Raw genomic sequence first — 20,958 nt, 5'->3', positions numbered from 1 at the left:
ACAGATTCTGCTAAAGAGTCTGTCCCTGTCTGTCCTGTAGCTCCCCTTTAGATATTGAAAGGCTGCTATCAAGTCTTTAGTTTATAACAGAGGTTAACTAGTGCTCCTGAAATCAGAGTATGACTTGAATAACTGTTTTCTTTCATTCAGAAAAGAAAATAAGACTATTAGCTGCCTGGAAATGTGCTTGCTTTAAAAAGCAATTTCCTATCTGAAGCTGGAGAGATGTCTGATCTACCATTATTACTATTTTTGAAAAATATTTGCTTTTGATAGGAGCATTACAAAAACTGACAATCCAAATAAAAGTTTCTCAGCGATGATTAAACACCAAGGCGCTTGTGGTGATAGGAAGCTGCTGGATATCCTAACCATTTAGATTAACGTGGTAATCACAGTAACTTCACTTGCTCCTTTGTTTCATTGGGAAGATAGAAACAGTGAATTGCTGAGTGCTTAATCCTCTTCCATGCATCTCAATGAACTAAGAAGATGATCTTTACTTAAGTCAGGTAGAAAAAGATCAGATCACAAAGGTGACCAGCTGTAACTTCATTCACACTGGTGCTCACTGCATGCCAAGTGTTTGCAGGACTGGGGCCAGTGTTTGTAACTTCAACCTACTGCATCCCTGTTTTTTATTTCTTGATTCTTAACAGGTGTTCTCTTCCTGCCCAGTGCTCTGCAGACTGTGAAAGCAATTGAAAGTATTATGGTTAGACACTGAATACATCATGAAGATTAATTTGATAAATGATTAATTCTGGTTTCATGCTTGAAATTTAAGTCAATTGTCTGGATGAAATGTGTAAATCCCCATATAACAGACATTTATCTCTTTCCAGACTTTTCAGTGCTCTGTGCAAGATGAAAGCATGCAAGTGGATAATATTTTCTGGAGATGATTCCATATTTTCACTCCACTAGGAATAATTTCCTGAGGTGTGGTGTTCAGCTGTGCACACACAGTGTAAACAATATGGGATGCAAGTACTTGGTGAGTGTTTCCACTGGGAAGCCATGAGTGGTGAGGATCAGATAGACATCCTAGTTAGAAAATGGGATCTTTTTCCAGCATTCCCATCAAGGTTCCACAGGTCCCATTTCTGTGCTTAGAGTTTTGGCTCTGACAAGAGTGGGAGTATTTAGTGATAGCCTGCAGGAAATGTTCTGTGTATGCTTTAGTGAGTATGTATTCTTCTGGGTATATACTTCTCCCTCCTGACCCCAGCTTCTCTCTTTTTATCTTTTCAGGATGGGCTGTATGTTTTCAAAGTTTAGTGCTTGCTTATGTTTTCATTGCTCCCTAAATGGCACAACTGAAGTATTACAGGCTGGTCATCAAAGCACTTTTAAAAAGGGAATTGTCAGAAATTCGTGTGCATGAGCTGTATGTCTTTGCAAAGCAATTTTCATAGATCATCAGAGCAAAATATGATTTGCTTCGACAGTAGTCCCATCATAAGCTTTTACCTTCAAGAATTCAACCTCCTACTTTTACAGCCTATTCAAAATCCCTTTGGAGATTTTAAACACAGAATGTTAGGATGCTGGTTAACAGCATATAAACCTGAGTGCTGACCTACCCATGTGCTAATAATAAGTCATGAGTCTGCTTTTTAAGAAACTCTGTCACAAATGGTGGTTGAAAAAATAAATGAAGAACTGAATTCCTACAGATAAGACCATCCAGATGGGACTGCTGGGGGATAGGTTAATGAGTTGGCCCTGCAGCCTTGACAGTGTTCCTTCAAAAAAGGAGCACATGTTGTTCAGACAAGCCTATGGCCTCTTTTTTCCAAAGGTGAAATTTACCGTGGAGCAAAGGGCCAGTGAAAGGTCTCTGCCTCAGGCTCATATGAGGCTTGACTGCTAGGTAAGGTTTGTGCTAGCAAACTTCATTTTTAGGGGGTAAATTAGCTCTTTTGGTGAGTTTCTGAATAGCAACCAAGCCTATGTGTGAAAGTTTTCACAAGGATTGAATGGCATTGATTTCCAGCTTTGTTTCTTTTGTTGCATCACTATAGTAATTAGTTCCACTTTTCCATACTAATTAGTTCATTATTTTCTGTAAGGACTTTCTGTACTGCAGAAATTATTTCTATTTGCATGGAATGTTGGATTTAGTTAAAATAGGAAATGATGGTTCTGGCCAGTGGACACAATAGATATGAGGTACCCATGTTTTTGGGGGGGAGATGTGTCTGAAGTGTAATACAATAAAAACAACAGCAATCTATAGTTATTAATTGCATTGCAATAGCATTTTGATTTCCAGGGGTATGAGGTGACTATTGCTTTATACCCAGAGCAAAATCATAACATGGATGACAACTGAACTCCTTGGTCCTGGGATTTCCTTCCTCTTTTGGCTGATGGACAATTTACGGGGTTAGTTCCTTGATTTCCAGTGTCTCAAGAGTGCATTAGAGTTTCACAGCAGGAGATTTGTAAAAGGGAAGGGGATGGTGTACAGGGAATTAAAAGGTCTGTAAAACTAGAGGCGCTCTCTCCTGTGAGGAGTGATCTTGTCTAAATCAATAAACGTCCATGGTCTGTGTTTTTCAGCTGTGATTATTAGGACTGTGTGTTCAGTCAGTGCATTCTGAGCAGAGCTAAAGTTGGCTTAATAGCACCAAAAATGTATTTACAGCTATTTGTCCAAATTCTGAATAACTGTTCCTTTTGTTCTCTACTCCTTGCTGTTCCCAAACTATAATGCAAACAAATTTTGGCTCTGAAACCAGTGCTTAACTCCAGGCATATGACCACTCCAGTTAACATTTGTAAGAATTTCCACAGGCTTAAAGGTAAGCACATGCTTAAGTGGTTTGCTAACTCTGTCTTATTTTTCATTTAAGTGTTTAAGGAAACACATTTTAATGACTGCGCCATGTGAGATAAGAGATATTCCTGAATAAAGAACATAATTGTCATTTATTTTGCATTATCCTTCGTTCAACAATACATGGTCTCTTGCTGGACTGTTTGCCTTGAATCAAAAAACAGTGAAGAAGCATCAAGAATAAGTTGCACTCAGATACAATGAGTAGTTAAAGCCAATCACAGAGCAAAAAATGTAAAAGTGTAAGATGTGTTTTACAAAAGTACTATTTGAACACTTGAAAAAGTGGAATATAGGTAAAGAATAAGGAAGCAGGAAATAAATGGCCACATGTATGTTTCTACTGCAGCAGGGCATTTTTTACTGCAGCATAACTGGAGGCTGCTAATGCAAAATCCTTCATGCATTGTAGGTTTCTATCACACAGTAGCTCATTGGAGTCATCTCTCTTCCATTCAGCAGTGACTTACTTTACCTACTCTGACCTCTTAGAAGGACTGCAGTGCTAATTTTCTGCTAAATGCGGTAGTTAGCTTTTAATAACATAAAATTAAGCAACTTTAAGAAACTGACATGGGAAAAACAGAGATTGGTTGTGAAGGGAAAACCCCTCTTCATTTACATTGTTTATTTAAATCAGTTCTAATTCTAGGGCAGCAGCTAGGAAAATTAAATGCATAGGTATTAGATAAAAGAAGCAGTCAGAGCAGCTGACTTCTTAAAAGTAAGAACATGAAACAGAAACCAGCTAGCTTGTTATGAGCAGGACATGTTGTTTATGATCTGCTCAGTTACATTTTCTGCTGATCCATCTGCTGGTGGAAATCCTTTGCCATCCCTTGAAGACTAAAGTATCATTCTGGAGATAGAGGCAGGATTCAAGTAGTACCATTCTCCCCAGATATCTTCTGATGAGGTGTCAGCTTCCTTTTGGCAGAGTCCATAGGAAAGATAAGGGACTGTGGTTACAGGCACAAAGGGCTTTTATGACAAGGTGAGAAAGAGAAAGTTTCAGATTAGCAGGAATTTGTATCTTTATTGTGCTTTTAACTTCAGTTTCAAATCTTAAAACAGATTTTCACTGGTGCGTGAACTCAGTGAACTCATGTCCTATTGCATTTTAATTTCATCATGCTGACTCTCTGACTTCAAAGCCTGCTCCTGGTCTAGAGAGAAGTTCACAATCCACTTCATTTGGCTACAGCAACATGTACAGTTTGTTGTGTGCAGTCACAAAAGAGAGAGAACTCTTGAAAAAAACTCAATGAAGAATAATAAAAGCTACTATACATTGTGAAAGATGTGCTGTGTTTGTACCTGGATAATGAATAATCTTAGCTATGTCTTACTGCTGAGGTAAGGAATACTAATTTTTAAGGAAGCAAATAGAAGCCTCAGAGGGCGATGGCTGAAAGAAAAAATAATGAAATCACTAAAACAAACATTGAAAGCCTATAGGAGGTATTTCTTCTCTCTTACTCTCTTCCATGTTTGTCTTCTCCTGTTTTGTTCCTTCAGTAAGTTTTTAGATTTGCAATTCTCTTTCCTGCAAATTCAAGTTTGGGAGTTTTAAAATTGTGACCTGTCAAAATTCACTCCAAGTCCAAGGGATAGATCACATTTCATATAATTGTTAGGACTGGCTGTCGGTTCAGATGGAAATATAATAAGTGCAGCACTATCTCATCACTTAAGAATCACGCTCAAGCAAGTTTGTGTGGCCATCCTTTGAGATAAAACTCACTGATGTGTGAATTCAATTATTTCACAGATGTAAAACTTTCCAAATCACTCCCAAGTTCCTGTGGTGTAGGTGTACCCATATATCCTATGTTGCTTCAGAGAGCGTTGACTGTACTTTGACTGTGGAAAATGAGAAAAAAGAACTAAGATTTGTTTCACTGGAAAAAGATATATAGGGTGGATCTGGTGACAATTCAGGAGGGTAGATTTCAAATTCCCTTGGTATGGGTTATTGAAAGAATCCACATAGCTTGCAGAAATTGTGTGATCGCTATCACAGTACTGGAATGTCAGTGCAGAATTCAACAAAGAATATTAAGGAGAGAACTTCAGCTTTTGGCCTGAACATCCCTCAGGAATGATAAGAAACTGAGGTTACTGCGATCTTCAGTAGAAACTGGATGGGTTCAAGTACACAGCCTAATTCAGACAATATGCAATTGCAAAAATCATTCTTGTATGCATTTGCACTTACAGCATTTACTGCGCAGTAGCAATCATTTGGCCATTAGTGGGACAGCAGCTACAATGGGGCAAGTAGTAGCCAATACTGAGCATATCTGAACTCTGTTTCTGGATATGTGTGTCCAGATCAGTCCTTGGGCTCATTTCCATGAGAATCTGCAAAGGTAAAGTACTGATCCAGTGCTGAAAATGCCAAGAGAACTGCTGAGCACTCAGAAGTTTGGCAGGACAGGGTATTTAGGAACATAAGAGTAGCGCCTAAATGTGGGGGCTTACTTCAGAAGTCTTTACTTGGGCAAAGAAAATATCAGCTCCTTGGGAATTTTGCATGATGTGAAGGCTTGCTAATAGGCCTCTGGCTATTTTTTTGTTTATTTACTCAAAAGCAATTTGTTTATTTCTGCTATATCTTACTGTATATCATTATTATTCAATGGCAGGTGATTATATAAACAGTCCTATGGTGGTATAAATCAAGTGTCCGGTTTTGTGTTTTCACTTGCATTATCTGAATTTCTCAAGCTCGCTTTTTTTTTAATGTACTACGTGCAAGCCTCTCCTCTCATATCTGCAAAAGGAGATTTATTTGGCAGTAAAAACGTCCACTTAAATTGAAAGTTCCGTTATTTACTTTATAGAAGTGAGTAACCTTCAATAAATCAGTCTTTTTTTCCTCTTTTCTATTATTATTTATTGTTTACATTGCATTAACAGGCATGTCTTCCTTCTGTAAAACCTTCCATTTTAATCCACCAAAGTGGGGAAAACGTGATGTTGAAATACAGTTGAAGCAAAGCAGCAGCTGAACCTCTGCATTTATTCTGCACTGATGTGTGAGGGGCTGCTCTGTGTAGTCAGAAATTGCCATTGTTTGCTTGCTTTTGAGGAGAGAATTACTTCTTTAAAGGGATGCTCAGTGCCCAGAAGAGGAGGATGGCAGTCTCTGAGAGAGACATATTGCTGCTGCTGTTCAAGGTGGAATGGCAGCAAGCAGACTGCGTGCTGCAGTAAAAGTCCTGCATAAACCTCTGAGACAGCTCAGAATACCATGTGCAAGAATTCAGGTGCCCATCTGTAACCCTGAACACCTACATGTTTTAAAAGCACGACTCAAGAGTCTTCTGGGAGGAGGATTTAGGCCCTTGGTCACAGCTGTATACCCTGAACTTTGTAATGCTCTGGTTTGGTGCAGGGAGGAGCAATCACATGTACTGACCAAGGAACTGTTGCTCTTTGGCAATGTTTCTTCAGGTTAAGCATTATGATCTCTCATCATGATGTATATGATGTGAAGTTCCTCTTCCTCCATCATTTCAGATTCCCTTGTTAGTGGGATGTAAATTACATCAATTTTGTGTGCCTGTTAATTTCTACATTGGAGAAAGTGACTCTGCTTACACACGTCCAATTTAAGTGCATTCATATTTAACTTTGTTGATGTCTCAAGTGGCTGCTCCATGGTCTCTGGGAGATGTTTCACCTCTTTGTCTACGCTTGTTTACTGCTTATAGTGCTGAAAATCCAATCCAATCCAAGCAGCCTGGTGATTAAAGAAGCTCGACTAAATATCATCTAAAGAAAAACAGGACAATGCTGTACAAATGTTTGCAAAATGTACTACTCTGCTGGCATGCTGTGATGCACACTATGTCACGTGGCAAGAATCATCAGTCTGCTTCCTCAGCTTTCCCTTCTGTTGAAACTGCTTTAAACCCAGATGTTATTTCTGTCTTTATTTTTGGCAGCAGGGAGAGCAAGTTTAAGTTCTGAAAGGCTGGCAATGAGGGATAGAGAACTTCCTGGTGAAGGGGTCAGAAAGGACAGGCTAGCTGAGAGCAGTCAGGACTGTAAATGCATTCCTCTTCCCTCTCCTCATAGGGCAGATGAAGGCAAAATCCTTCATGGAGCCCAGAGATCCCTTCCCCTTGCTTTCATCTCACCCTCCCTGTAAGCTTCATATCAAAACCAGCCTCTTCCTGCTGGAGGACAACTGGATGCGATTCCTTTTAGAGGCTGTCAGTGCTTCTCCCATACTTGGAGAATGCTGTTGAGTGACATGAAATGCTTTTTCTCTGGACAGGATTAGTGAACCTTCTTTCCGTGCTGCCCTGCTTCCCCTCCTGCCTCCATTAGCCCTTACTATGTGGCCAGAGCTGGGTGGTTGGATACCAAAATAGCAGTGGATCATTTCTTCCATGTTTGCTTCTGACCGAGGAGCTTTGTTATTAGAGGAAACTTACACTTTTTGAAGAGAAAATTGACCCATTTTTTGGGACAAGATCAGGAATTGTTGTGTCTATGTATATTTATCTATGCTCTATTTATAATGGTGGAATCACAGGGGCTGTCCTGCACTATGTCCAGTCCGTGGTCCTTCCACATGAATTCCCTGGCTGCAATCTCATTGGGCATTCTGTAAGTGAGGAGAAGAAAACGAAAACGAAGCTAGAAAAAGTCTAGCCTCTCCCAGTGGAAGTGCCATGGATGAGTTCTAATAGGTGAAAACTTTCACCTCTCTGTAAAGACATATGATAACATCTTGCAAATAGGACTCTCAAAATTAGGAATTTAATCCTGCATGCTCACTTTCACTCCCTGAATAAGTGTAAGATGGACAGACAACTGTGTTCTAGGCAGTGGTGAGTGATTAGTCCAGCAATTTGATGGAGTGAATCAAGAAATCAGTACTAACTTGCTTCCCCTGTGCCTCAGCTGATGTGTGGTTATTGCCCACCTCTCAATGGTTACCTTGACCAGTGTGTACTCGCCACTGTTATTTGGCTACATTGGGTTACTGAAGCAAGCCTTATCTTTCACTCTACTACTTTCCCCTCAGCCCAAAGTTGCTGTGACTTTTTGAATGAATGTCTTGCCTGTGGTTCTGTTAATTTATGCTGACTAAAGCATCGTGCTTGCCAGACCTTCAGAGACCTTGTCTTGCATTTAAATGTATACTGCTCTTATTGCCAGAACACAGATGTAAATATGCATGAAAAAATATGCTTATTACGTGGCTACATAAAATAACTAGAAGCAGCACAATTTTTTTTCATTGAATATGTAGTTGGGTTAGGATGTATTCAGCCAAGTATGTATTTATTCAGTATGAAGTATGTATATTGGAATCAATGTTGGGTTTACTTATGCTTCGGTTGAATCTGGCCCTGCAAATTTGCAATATTATGTTACTACATTACAATATGCTGTCATGTTCAAGCCTTTGAATTTATTAAGCAGGATGTAATATGCCAAATATTTACAAATTACTCATTGTTTTGGTACTGGATGTTGGCAGTGTTATCATTAACATAGTAAGCCAAATGATCCTTGCATTAGATTTTCCATGCTATTTTCCAAGCAGATGTCAATGAAAGAAACTAATCCCACTTTATCTCAAATTTTTGCACTTTCAGATGGTTATTCAATCCATGAATTATGGGACAGTCTGTATCCACATTATCCCAAGAGAATCCTTCTGAAAGAATGTGACCTCTTTGCTCTTGTAGGTGAGAGGAAAGTTTTCTTCCAGCTTTATGGAAGTTCTGCTTCCATATGCTGCCAACTCTATTAATCTTTTTGCCAAGAGAAAATAACTATTCTGTCCTTTTCCACCTTTAATTTGTCCTGTTTAGGTTTATTTCTTGTGAAGAGAACTCATTTCTCCTCTAAAGAGGCAGTCTTTTCTTGTAACAGCCACTCCAGCACTATGATCTTACCATGGCTTGACCTTTTTGGAAACACTGAAATGTGAAAAAGGGCACTTGGATCCCATGGTGATGAGCAGATTTAAAAGCGCTTTGGTAGATCAAAAAGGCTGAGTTGCTGAGTTTTGTGGCTTCTGTTTGGATTTTTTGTTTCATTTAACCTGTAGTGTCAACACAGCCAAAACTCTGCAAGGCAAACCAGACAGAAAAAGCCAGTTAGGAAATGACCTGAAACTGTTGTTGGCACCACACTTAAAAAGCGAGCTTTTTTTTATTGTCTGCAAAGCGTAGTGTAGATCGCTATCCTTGTGTTATTAACTGGTGCAATGCTGAAGATTCCTCTGACAGTGGTATTTCACATAGAAAAAAAATCCAAGAAAACTCTCACTTTAGGCCTGAGGTTTTGATCTTTTTTATGGCAGGAATTTTTTCCTCTTCTGATTTTGAAGCCAGAGAAAAATTGTATCACAGGGCCTGACTCTTTCATCAGACGCTTCCAATCAACTATACAGCATGTGCAAAGGACTTCAGAAGTGCTTCAGAGAGTCCTGATTATTTTCCTAACACATTTACTATTTTTCAAATGAACATCACTAAGAAAAGAAAAAATTGGTATCTTCATTGCTGACAGAAAAACTGCATAATTTCTTGATTCTGGGAAGGGGAAAAGAGGGAAAAAAATAATACAAGCAAATTGGTTGTCTGCTATGCAACAGTTACATCATTAGAAAAAAAAAAAAAAAGAATGAGAAAGAGAAAGACAAAGGCAATACAAATCCACAATAGAAACAACATTTAGAATGCCCTCCCTTGACCTTTATTATCAAGGCACAAAGTATATGTTTCTCAATGTCCAATTCTTGCTAAACTTAATCTATACACTGTCTACCATATTCCCCCCCCAGGGAATGCAATGCCAAACGAACACAAGGTGTTCTCACATTAAAATGTTCTATCAGGGTCGCTGTGGGCTGCAGAGAATATTAAGTCAGCCAGTCCCCTTGCTGCTCTATCCTGGAAAAGAGGCCAAAGTTCAACAGTTTCATTAATTCATTCAGGAAGAGAGGAAAGTAAAAACAAACCAACTATTTGTTTTCATTGATTGCCCAGGCTTCATTGATTGTCCAGACAACCAACTCACTTGGTCGTCTTTCCCTTTTTCCCTCTATTCCACTTCCCAAAATCAAGCAATTGTGGACCTTTGTTGTGTGAAATAAAGACACTGATGATAGTTAAATCATTCCATCATGTTCTAGCATATGCTGAATGAAGTTCAATATTAGCCTTAAACTGCCTTTGCATCATTAATCTAATTTTATCAGACTGATGATAAATGTTAAGCATGGACTATTTATTGTGCTTCCTTATCCTCTGAAACCAGATTCATTTTCTTTTCCTAATAGTGACTGAACAAAGAATATGTTTCAAGCATGCTAGCTGGTTCACAGAGCTATGGAATAGCTCCTTCTCTCTCTGAAAATGCAACTTCACATAGCACACAGCAATTAAACATTTGGGAAATCTGAGAAACCCTGTGGTCACAGGAGATGCGATCCTACATTGGCTACAAAACTCCTTGCCAGATTAAATAAAAATAGCTATTAATTTCACCATGTTAGGAGCTAAAGAGTGCATATTGGAGCCAAACTCAAAAGCCATCCATTAGTGCAGGCTTTCCACCAAATGTAAATGCAATCATGCTGTCAAATAGTGAAAACAGAGGCAGCCATCTTAATAAAAAACATCGCTGTTGCACTTTTACAATCCAAAGAAAAGCTTAGTCTGAGGCTGATGGGTACAAATTTGAGAACTTCATTGGATGCTCAGAAATCCTATCCGTAGTTCACCCTTAGAAAAGGATGAAACTTAAAGTGAGAAAGCTGAAGAAAGGCAAGAATGGCTGGACCAGAAATATGGAAGATAGGAATAGATTACCTTGGTTAACTTGATAGTTCAGGAGTTCATGAGAAGTTTGTGACTGCGGTTCATTGTTTTTCTTCTGCAGAGCAATTTCCCCTGTCCTCTTTTGCCTCTTTCATGTTATTTATTTTCGAGTAACACTGACCTTACGCATTGAAAATAGAAGGAGTTTCCTCCTCAAAGAAGGACCATGTGAAAAAGATTTTTCTTGTGTATGCATTCATGGTTTAGAAATATATTTTCTTACAGGTTTCTGTGGCTCATGCATAAAACTGGATTTTGTAGTTTAGGTATATGCTTCAAAAAGTACTTAAGTATCTCAAAAGTGATTCCCAGCCTTTCAGTATGATCTGAATTAATCTTTATGTCAGATCTGAAAATAGAGCTGAAACTCGTAAATCACTTGGGTGCTCTTGAAATTTATGGTAAATCTTGAATGCAATTTCATTCCTCTGTGTTGTTTATAATGATAATCTAATGTTTGGCTGCAGAACAACAGGGAGTTGTGAGATGCTCATTTCCTGAGCTGCATCTTTTTGTTTTCATAACAAGTCTTTATCTAGCATTAACAAGCACTGCAGACTATCTCTTGATTAGATTCTGCACGTTTCCTGCCACTTGCATGAAAGAGAAATGTAACCTTAAAATCAGAGCCAATATAGATATTTTTTTCATGGAGTGATGTAGCAACTGGCTTTTTGCTTCAGAAAATTCACACTTAAAAAACCTCTCATATTTTCCTCCATTTTCAGCCTGTCTTGAGAAATCATTTTGAGTGTCACTTGCATAGCTGATACCTGGTTACAGATCATCCTTGAATGTTAGATGCTACAAAGAAGACAGGGTTAACCTAGACACAACCACCCCAGTGTTCTGGTGTGGAAACTAGAAGCCTACCTGTGGCATCTTATCTCTTGACACTTAAGGAAATGAAAATGGAAAGAACTTTCTTCTTGAACAATGCAATTCATCTTCCTGCATGTAAAGCTGCATCTTGCCAGCAAATCAGTTGTTTAAATTTAATTCAAAAGCATATGGAAATAATTCATTATAGAATAATCAACACTGACCTATTGACATTTAAACAAAAATAGGAGCTACGAGCAGAAGACTGATAGAAACACATTATTTTCCAAGTCATTCATATTCAGGTCTTTAGTTTCATGTCCTGTTGTTCTGATATTGTGCTTTGAGGTCCAGGCACTGCTGAGGAAGCTGTGGATTTAGCACTGTAGGAAATTATTGCAGAATCATCATCAGAAAAAAATGGTTAAAATTTTGGAAGGGAGATTGGGATGATGTGTTCTTAGGACTAGGAGAAAATCTGCCCCAGGATAACCTGTGTGCATTGCATACTTGCCTGGAAAGTGTGAGTTCCCACCTTGGTTTTTTGTTTTTTTTTTTACTTTCTGTACATTAATTGCTATGGAGAAAACTTAGAAAAGCCTTTAAATTACATTCAAAATAAATAATAATTCTTCCCACCTCCACCTCCCATAATTCCTGGATGTAATTGCAAATTTGTTAGACTAACTATGTAGGGCCAATCCTTTCCTCTTAGGTATTGTAGCACAAATCTGGACAGGCATCAGCTGTATGAAGTTACTCTGAAAATCTCAACAACTAGTCCAGAAGGGCAGTGTGGATATTTCTGGAAAGTCTAAATTAGAAAATGTCGATGATAATATCAAAGCCAAAAGAAAATAGAATTGGAGTCTAAGGGAGAAGTTTGCACTATAGGCATAGTTTAGGGGAAGAGGCCAGCCGAGATAGTCAAGGCTGAAGATTGTCACCATGGGATATGCCCCTGAGAGGTTCAGCCAAAGGACTTGAACACTGGATGGTTTTCAGGTTTTTTTCTCAACCAGTGTAAGATTAATTTATAGTTCTTGGGCAGGGGGGAAGCTGGGGGATGGGGTCAAATTGGTGGCAAGCTGCCAAAATCTGCTTAACTTCTTTATCAAAAGAAAAATAAACTTTCATCTGCTTTTCTGATGTCTTTGTGTGTGAAAATGGGTGTGTTACAAACTGAATGCAAAAGCTGCTCCGCAGCAACGAATTTCAAATTCTTAAAGTTTACGAGACATTATTAAACCTGTAGTTATGGTGGTATGTTAACAATTGCTGAGTTTCACTAGTTTTGCTTGAGTTGACTTAAAAAATAATGAAAAATCTCAGTGAACTGTTGGTGCTGTTGGTTTCCAGTGGTCAGTGTTCAATTGCTGCTCGCATTTCTCTGCTGATTGTTTTGATTTGCTTCTCAAAGGCCAGCATATAATTCACTCAATCTGGTCTCTGAATCTGATTACAGTTTTTATAGTGCCATCTCACAGTTTCAGTCCTTATAGTATTTTTTGATTGGTGTTTTCTATTGTGATTTTTCAGTGAGATGTGCCAGCTTTGAAAGACCTGTTTTTTTCCCTTCTTCTCTCTGCTTGTTCTGAAAACGCAATTCTTCAAGAATGCCAAAGCTCCCAAAATATTCAAACTTGTTCCTTGGTATCCATATTAATCATGAGCGTAATAAATTCCCTAGTTATTAAATTTCCCTGACACTTCTCTCAATTTTATTGTTGGTTTTTTTTTTTTTTTTTTTTTTTTTTTTTCACAACTCTTTTAAATAAGCCCCTATTTTTTTTTTTTTTTTGTATGTTTAGCTTTGCCAGACTTTAACTGTTAGGTTTAAAGTTTATCTGCATGACGAAGACTGCATATGTTTGGGCAAAAGTACACTGACACAGTGTAACATTTTTCAGAGTAATGCAAAGGTAAAAAAAACAAAACAAAACAAAAACCAAAGAACAAAACTCACATTTTCATTTATAGTCTAAGTGCAAAATGAAAAAAAAAAAAAAGTATTTGTAGCTACACACTCAGAATTTGAATTAGAGACCTGAGAAACCTGAGAAAGTCACAGGATTGAGAGTTGGGTCATAACTATGCCTTTTTTATATCCACTCTAAAATCTTCTCACATGATGAAATTATCAATTTTTTTTTTTCTGTTTCAGAAATCCAAATTTAAATTTTTGGGGGGATACATTTTATCTTGTGAATAAACCGGATAAAGCATTGATATTGCTCAGACGTTGAAAATTTCAGATTTGCCCAGCTATTACAAAGATAATTTCCTTATTGGTAATATGTTCTAAAATGCTTTTGGGTACCCTATTATGAAGCTGTTACATATTTCACTGAAAATGTCAAGAAGTCAATTCTTTGCTTCCTTTTTTGGACAGCTTAAAGTAAGCATTGTTAAAACCAGCAGCAACAAAAAAAATCAATTGTCATACATACAATGGGAAGAGAAAGTGAAGACAACTCTGTTGAGTTACTAATGGACGTAGTGAAATTCAGTGTTGAAGGTGGCCTACAGCCATGCAGCTGGAGATCATGCCATGAAATGAACACACTGAAAAGGCTGAATAAAAACACTTCAATTGTACAGGTAAGGATTTTCTTAAATGTTAGTTCATCCAATTCCATCTTTGGGAACTTTACTTAATTTATTGCCAGTTAACACGGCGTTTTGATTACTGATTTAGGTACTAAGTAGCAAAAACAAACAAACAAAAAAATACAGATGTGCTTAAGGAAGCATCTTTTATCCTCTTTCTCCAGACCTGGCTTGAGTCTGGCATTTCTTCTCTTCCTTCCTGCTCTTAGGCCCACAATCCTTGCAGACCCCTCAGGGAGGTGGTGCCATGGCAAGCTGGGGACATCAGCCTAGCAGCTTCCAGCTGCTCCTCACTCGTTTTCCTCTGCCTTAGGGTGGCTCACCCATTGCTTCATCCTTCAGGACAGGCAGCACTCAGGCTCAGCTGTGAAACAGTGGGCCATCTCCACAGGTGCAGATTGTTACAAGTGTGGCATGCAGGTCCTTGTTTGCTGTTGCTGAAAAATGCATAGCTAATGACGGCGACTGTGTTGAAAAAGAGTGTTTTGCAGCTGAGAATTTTCTCTATCATACAGCTCTTTGTATCTGTTGTAGTTTCTATGGAAATAGATAAAAGGCATTACTTTTGGAGCAGTCTATGTGGATGGGCTCGTTATTTGAAACTGGATCAAGCTTAACCAAGATGTTTTTGTTCATCAGCAGCTTGTGTCATGAGGACAGGCTGAGACACCTCATACTCAGGTGAGTGCTAATGAAGCTTGTCTTGATGCAGTGTTTTTGAAAAATCTACAGACAGTTTCTCATGAAAGATCATCTGAAGGCGTTTCATTGTAAGAAGTGAAGTTGTGGCTTGGTGATTGGAATCCTTGGTGCCAACAATCTCTTGAGTTGGCATGAGGTGAGTGAGAGCAAAGAACACATTCAGGTGTGGTGCATTAGGTACAGAGCTAATTAACTAGTAGCTTTTATTTTAAGCTAATTCATGAAATTTCACTTTATTAATTGCTTGATGAAGATAAGGGCTGCACGAACAGAGGTGAATGTTATGTTTTCATTCAGCAACTTATTTTGTTATGTTACTTTTAAAAATGGTTTGAAAGAAAATGGTATTCCATTCTATATTTGAACTGCAATCAACTCTCTTTGTGCAAAATAACAATTGATAGGAATGAGTTATTCCAGCAAGATAGAAAGATAGAATATGTTATTTAAAAACCATGCTTGTCAGATAAAAGGGGGAATAATTTATTAGGATTATATGTTACTGTACCTATGGAAAAAAATACACGAAGAGTACAAGCAGTGAAAAGTATTGGGTGAAAAAATACCGTTGAGAGAGCACATCTGTTTCAAATTCTTATTTGGGAAAAAAAAAAGAAAATCCCCACATCTGTTTTTATTTTAAATTTGCATGTGTGTTGTTATCCTTGTGTTAATTATTAGGTAAATAAAATTATTGAGAATACATTTTTCAGTGAAGTCTGGTTTGGAATATTTGTACACATTATAAGAGAGATAATTTGAAAGCTAATTGAAGCTTTGTGAGGAACCAATTCTCTACTGATCCCTTAATTTAATATACCTGCCTTTTGTGTACTAATATAACCAAAAGCACTTATTTATTTTGGAAATGAAATAATTTTAGCACTCAGTTTGCATTTTTGACATGCCTTGCTGGCGTACAGCATAGCACGGAAGTATGTCACAGGCTTTGCTCTACCCTAGCAAACACAACTGTAGTGAGAACTGAATTGTGGAGGAAAAGACATTTGGTTTTGTTTAAGAGAGTACACATATCTAGCCACATTCAGTTTAGATAGCTATTTTTGATACACTCTTGTAAAGTTAATAATCTATCTACTGAGCATATGGAGGGAGCTCACACCCAACCCAGCCATTTGGGTATCAGCAGGAGTGAAATCAGTGGTAAAAACACCATCAGCTTTCTTCAGTGGATTTTATCTCACAACCATTGTATGGACCTCCCAGTTTCAGTCTGCTTTTTTTTTTTTATTAACGAGGTGAAAGGATATTTGTTTTATTTTTGGTTGCAAGGCCCTGATATTGTGTAAGCATCTAGATCCAGTTCTTTCTGCTTTTATCACCAAAGGGTCACTCAAGGAGGACAGGGCAATTTTATCTAACCGGGTTAGAATCAAGCTGGTACTTCTGAAATGATCCCCGTGCAGTGGGTGATGTGAGCCCACTTGATGTGAACTGGGAGAGCCCATGGGTGAGAAGGGACTTTTACTTTGTGTTGCAGGGGCTAGAAACGTGTTGGGGTTCTGGGCTTCAGATGAAGATAACTTTATGGACTCATCATGCTCCTTTCTCCACCACAGAAAAGTCAGTGATTCAATATTGTTTTCTCTGCCGCTTTATTGGTCCAAAAAATAGTTATAAAGAAGAGCAATAGAGTCATTAGAGAACTCGATTAAGACCACGGCTGTGCTGTGCCTCCAGCTGCTTCTGGACTAAAGTTTTCTCTCCAAGATTTCTGTCCTCTGCAGAGACGAAGGAGGCTAAAAATGAAATCCCTGTCTGTAGCTGTTGCCAAATAGGCAGGGCTTCAGTGTTTGGAGAGCCCCTCTTGGGAGACTGGGAATGGTTTGATGTAGAAAGATTTATGGGCACTTAAAACTTATAATGAAACTGTTATCATTGCTCTCTCTCCTCTTTCTAAATCATATAAAATCAGGTGGTATGCGCTCACAGTAGTATTAATAACTGTCAAGTCAGGTATAAAGCAAAAATATTCCTGACTTATATAGAAATTAGAGCTGAAGCTGAAAACTGCCGGTGCAGAAGTGTTTTTTGTGTTGTCTCCAACAGTAAGGTGCTGCTCTTGCAAATCCCTCACTGTAAGAAGACCTCTTGCCAAGTCTCGTTAACTTCAGCAAGAGCTTCATGAGCACTTGGGGATTCTGCCATTCCCAGCGATTTATGTGACTGAGGCCCGGCTGGAGAAAGAGCATTTGTGCTGCAGGGCAAGGAGGGAAGGGGAGACAGAAAGGTGGTAATGCTATCAGAGTCAGAAGAGGTCTCTGGGACTTAAAATCCAGATGAAGTACCTTCTCTGTTCTCCCCTCCCTCCAACCCAGTGAGATAGGTGTTGTTGGAAGACTTGTCGCTAGGGCGAGTTTCTTCTTTCACCCTCAGCAATGAGAGCTTTGCTGATGTGGTGATGTCTGAGTGTTTGTAATTAATAATAATTAAAAAAATGTTGTCTACAAGTTTGATTGAAAACAGGAGTGTATGTGATTCTGTGCATTCAAAGTTAATACACCATCCAGTTGCGCAGTATAATACAAATTTGTTTTGAATGATTTTGGGTTGCTCTCAGAGACTTGCTGTTTAAACTTCTTTTTTTTTTCCCTCCCCTCCTCCGGTGGCTAAACGCTTTTTCTCTCTCTTTCTTAAATCTCACTCTGTGCTCCACATGTATGAGCTCTCCTTTTGTAAACTTGTTAATTTTTATGTTTGGTGTAAACGGGAAGCGTGGAATCCAGGGCAATCAGCTTGAATCCATGGGAAAAAGTCCCTAAAATTAATTTATGGTGGATGAGATCGATGCTGAAAAGGCCGACTTGAATTATCTCATTACATTTGGAGAATGAAACTGAAGGTTTGACAGCACCAAAGGGAGGAGGGCACAGCCAGCCCCAGCTCTTGGCGATTGCCACTCACAGCTTTGTCCATGCAGCGCTTTAATGACTGGTAATATGCTGCTCTTTGGCAACTCCTAAACAAAACCCTGAATTAATTTTGCACCCGGGGAGAGTACAAATCATTGGTGCAATGCTGTTGATGGAGTTTATTTTTCAAGAGTTTTAGTAGAATAAATATGTGGTTCTGAATACAGGTGGAGGGAGGGGAGGAGGAGGGCAGGGGAAGGTTACTAAACAGAAGAAATAAGGTTGCCAGGGCAGGGACAGGGGGTGCTTCTTACTGCTGTGCCCAAGGCAGAATGGAGATTCTGAGGGCTGAAGGCCGGGTACTGCTTAACCTGTGGGTAGCATGTGTTCATGGCAGGGAGCTCTCCTTTCACGTACAAAGTGACTGCTTAGTGCTCAGGGACTCTGGCTGGTAACAAAAGGGCAGCAACACGCTCATTTCTCTTTGGCATCAGAACAATCTTTAAGCTTTTAAAATGGCATGATCTCTCTTTCTATGCTGTTACTGAATCAGATCAAGGATAAAGTAGAATAGATACTTTTTTTCTGTCACCTTTAAGGTCAGAATAGTTTTCAAGCACATTATTGTGAGAACTATCATGACCAGAAGCAATAACTGCTGCCCTTTCTCATCTGACTAATGAAGTGAGTTCACACACAATTTCATTTGACCTGAATTTGATAATTTGCTTAGCTACAAAAATGTTAAGAATTTCCATGTCTGAAGGATGACTATATGAATGGAGCTCCTCGCTCATGCTTACTGTAGTGAGAGATATATATATATTTAGTATTGCTACTTTTGTTGGGGGGTGTAAAGAAATGTTAGAGCTCCTGAAAATATTTTTCCATTTTCAGCAAAGAGAATTGTGTTTCTGGATTAGAGAATGCTGTTGCTGTGTGTCTTTGCACGTGATCTGTGCACTTTGGATCCATCACAAGAAAAATCAAGGCTTTGGCATGTAATTAAGAATGATGGAAACCTACCTCCTTTGTCACCAAAATCCAGTTTGGAGAAAGGAAATTAAAAGAAAAAAAATAGTCTATTTTTATTGTTCAGCCAAATGTCAAAAACAAAGGCATACATAACTGCTGAGCACTTTGTCACGTTTCAGACAGTGATTCCATATAGTTCTGTTGGCCATGCAAATGGCATTTCCATATGCAAACATGGGGATTTGTACAGCCACTTTGGCATTTACAAGCATCCAACGTGCTCATGTTGATGGCTGTGCAATGGTACATAGACTTTGGCCATGGAAATGCTGTCAGTAAAGTGCAAAACCATAGATATATGCATAAGCACATTCCCTGCTTATTAGCAACCTGCTATAAAGCCCTGCTGACATAGCTATTGGTTGTGTGTAATCATTGTGTGCGTTTTTAACTATCACATTAAGATTCTCAGTTTCTTGTAAAATCAGTCACTACAATATTTTCTTTTTTTTATTAATACCTGTGTGTATGAGGTGTCTGACAGAGTTATTATCCACTTTGGTGATGAAAAGCTCCTGCTGAGGTCCGGGAGAACAGGATTGCAAAGACCAGCATGATGTCTGTCTTATAAAGCGCTCATTCTTCTGACTGACCATCTGTGTGTGAAAAAGAACTGCTATTACGCAGCAGTAGTTTTGTTGAGTTTGGCCTTGATTTCTTTTTTCCAGATTCTGCCCAGCAAAGAGGAGGGGAGAGGAGGGAAAGGAGAATTTCATTGGGGAGTGAAGGAGGTGGGGTGGAGGGAAGGAAGGCTGAAAGCTTAAAAGCAGAGTGACTAGTAGGAGAGTACAGTAAAGTCAGTGAATAATTTTACTGTCCTGGTCTAGCTGCTTGGGAATGTGCCATGTAAAACAATAACAACTTCCAAGTGAGAAAGGCAAAGGGGGAGGGGAAAGCAAGGGTGCAGACTGGGGACAGACTGGAGGCAAGAAAGGACTGGATCTTTGAGCATGGCCATTGCCAGTTTTTTTTCCTCATTAAATAGTTGACACTGAGTCAATTCCTAGGGTATAAAATCTGTGCTAGTCTGTTGCCTTTGCTTGACAAACAGCATAACAGGTAGGCAGATGACTTCAGGTTTTACCCAGCTAAATCATTATTGCTTCTTTGGAGCCTTGTGGACCTCACTTCTTTTAAAATTGTTGAATGACACAGGCAGAGATTTACAGGCAGGTCTCCAGGAAGGATGTAAGGCTGCCATGCAGCTTGGCCTGGGTCTTTTCTAAGTTTCTTTTTGTCTGCCTACACAAGTGTTATCCAGGGTTTGTTGAAGGGTGCATAGGTTGAGAGCCAGGACTAAATGCACATCTGGGATTATGGCTTCTCGTTCAGCGTGCTGAACTGCTAGGAAAAATTAGGGTAACTGCGCATGTAATTATTGGGTGCCTTGGCAAGAAGTGTGCTGCTTTGGGGAGCCTTGGGTAAACCTACCTACAGAGCTGTTCCTGCCAGAGTATTTTCCATGCCTCCTTAGCCACAGCGATATGTTGCAAGAGCACTGACCTTCAAGAGCACTACGCCATGAAAGACAGAGGAGGCTTTCAGGGCACGATGGCCCAGAACAGAGAGGCTGTCAGCCTGCTGCTGGAGAAGACTTCCTGTCCTGATGGGGATGGTGTATGGGGCTTGGGCAGAGGCCACCCGCAGCCTGGGTTTGGGCTCACATGAATACAATTTTTGTGGTATCTTTCAGACATCTGGTTTGGAGCAAATTGATGCTGTGACTGAATGTGGCCCGCAGTTCTTTGTTTAATTAGAAGTTAAACTCCAATAGGTCTGATCCACCATCTGGTGGGAAGATGCACTGTGTGTGTGCCTGTGCACATGTGTGGCGTGCCCCTCCTCTTCCCCAGCCTCAGCGCACTGGGACAGGGACACCAAGCTGCTGCTGCAGCCGCTGCGGGTTTTGTGCTTAAGCCTTTCTTTCATCAGTGGCTGCACAGACCCCATGAGACAAGTTCCTCTGGAACGTTGCAGCAAACATGAATTTCAGCTGCCAGTTTGACTGGTGGGTTTTTCTAGAGGGTGTGAAATTGTAGCAGGCTGTGGGCTTGCAGTGGAGGAGGAGGGGCAGGGCTGAAAACCTGAGAACACTGTTGGGGATATTGGATAATTTCAAGCATTTGAGCCACCGGTGAGAGAGGCAAACCCCAGATCGACAGTGAACTGGTCTGGAGAAATAAAACCTAAACAAATAAACCAAAAAGCCACCAAG

The 20,958-nt window shown here is 39.4% G+C and overlaps 1 protein-coding gene across 12 annotated transcripts in view; it reads left to right on the top strand.

Annotated features, from left to right (window-relative positions):
* BICRAL (BICRA like chromatin remodeling complex associated protein) overlaps positions 1-20,958 on the top strand; it is a 113,922-nt gene that overhangs the window by 67,403 nt on the left and 25,561 nt on the right. For 3 of the 12 annotated variants that reach the window (XR_006170767.1, XR_006170773.1, XR_006170768.1), the window contains exons 16-20: positions 846-997; positions 2,748-2,810; positions 8,467-8,559; positions 13,916-14,124; positions 14,668-14,971. The gene's annotated coding sequence lies outside the window, so the exon portion shown is untranslated. The remainder of the gene's footprint in view (positions 1-845; positions 998-2,747; positions 2,811-8,466; positions 8,560-13,915; positions 14,125-14,667; positions 14,972-20,958) is intronic. The other 9 variants (XR_006170775.1, XR_006170780.1, XR_006170772.1 and 6 more) reach the window with 8 other exon arrangements.

Source organism: Centrocercus urophasianus, unplaced genomic scaffold (genome assembly GCF_019232065.1).
Source record: "Centrocercus urophasianus isolate 14NV4802_14NV808 unplaced genomic scaffold, USGS_Curo_1.0 seq_10, whole genome shotgun sequence".
In the NCBI taxonomy this organism is placed as follows: Eukaryota; Metazoa; Chordata; class Aves; order Galliformes; family Phasianidae; genus Centrocercus; species Centrocercus urophasianus.
This window is presented reverse-complemented; position numbering and strand designations above follow the sequence as displayed.